Source organism: Pteropus vampyrus, unplaced genomic scaffold (assembly GCF_000151845.1).
Source record: "Pteropus vampyrus isolate Shadow unplaced genomic scaffold, Pvam_2.0 Scaffold405, whole genome shotgun sequence".
In the NCBI taxonomy this organism is placed as follows: domain Eukaryota; kingdom Metazoa; phylum Chordata; class Mammalia; order Chiroptera; family Pteropodidae; genus Pteropus; species Pteropus vampyrus.
In genome coordinates, this window is record NW_011889186.1 from 497,284 (window position 1) to 498,423 (window position 1,140).

The window sequence follows — 1,140 nt, forward strand, 5'->3', positions numbered from 1 at the left end:
CCCGCGCCGGCTCCCAGCTCGGAGCCCGGGGTCCGGGGGAGAGGGCCCGCACACGGCTTCCTGCTTCCGGGCTCACTGGGGAGGGTGGGTGCTGTCCCCTCGGCCGCGGCTCCCTGGGCAGCCCTGACCCGACCTTTGCTGGGGGCCTGGTGAGGGTACTGACGTTCATCCCAGAAGGCTGCCGTCAGGCGCAGGAGGTCCCCAACACCGGGGTTGGCTGGACTCTGGCTTACAGAGGCGCCAGAGAGCACACTGGTTGGCCCCCCACCCTGGACCCCACCTGTCAGGTGTAACGTTCCCTGGTGAGGGGGCGGAGGGCTTCCCCGGGCCCCAAGGCCTGGCCACACTAACCACATCCCATCAAAGGACTGAAAACTGTGGCTTCAGGCATGATGGGGAAAGATTTTGACACAGGAGCCGAGCTGGCCTTTGTGCGGTGGTGGCCGGGCCTGGCAGCTGCCCTTGCCTGTCCGAGGGTTGGGCCGGGCGGCAGTCTGGGTGACAACTGACCGGCCAGCACTGGGCTGCATGGTGGACGGGCGCTCCGTTGCAGAGCCAGCGGGCACTTCCCGCTGACCCAGGGTGCATGGGGGACCGTCCTGGACCCAGTGTTGGGGGCGGGGCTGAAAGGTCAGCCAGGCTGACCCTTTGCGGTGTTGGGAGCTGGGCCCAGCCCGTCCTGCGCTCTGCCTGGGAGCCATGGGTGCCCACCGTGTGGGGAGACAGGACCAGGGGGTTTTGCCTCCTGAGATGTCCTGACTCGGTCAGCATTTCCACCCAGTGACCCTGTTGCGGCCCAGGATTCTCCCTTCTCTGCCTGTCTGAGCTGCTGGGGGCAGCCGTACCGGGAGCAACCACAGAGCCAGTGCCCCAAGCCAGAGGCCCTGGGACCAGGAGTGGGGTACGGACCCCAGGGAGGGCACTGCAAGGGGCTGGGGCAGGCCGCGCCCTGGCTGACGCCCCCTCCCTGAAGCCCCCCTCCGGCTTCTTAGGGGCCTGTCTCCCCGCCGCCCCCAGCACCTGGCCCCACCCTCCGCACCTCCTCCCGGGCCTGGATTCGAGGCATGTGTTACCCCTCGCCTCAGCCCCTGCCCTTCCTTCTTGTCTGGGGCGCACTGCAAGGTGGCCCCAGCGTTGTCA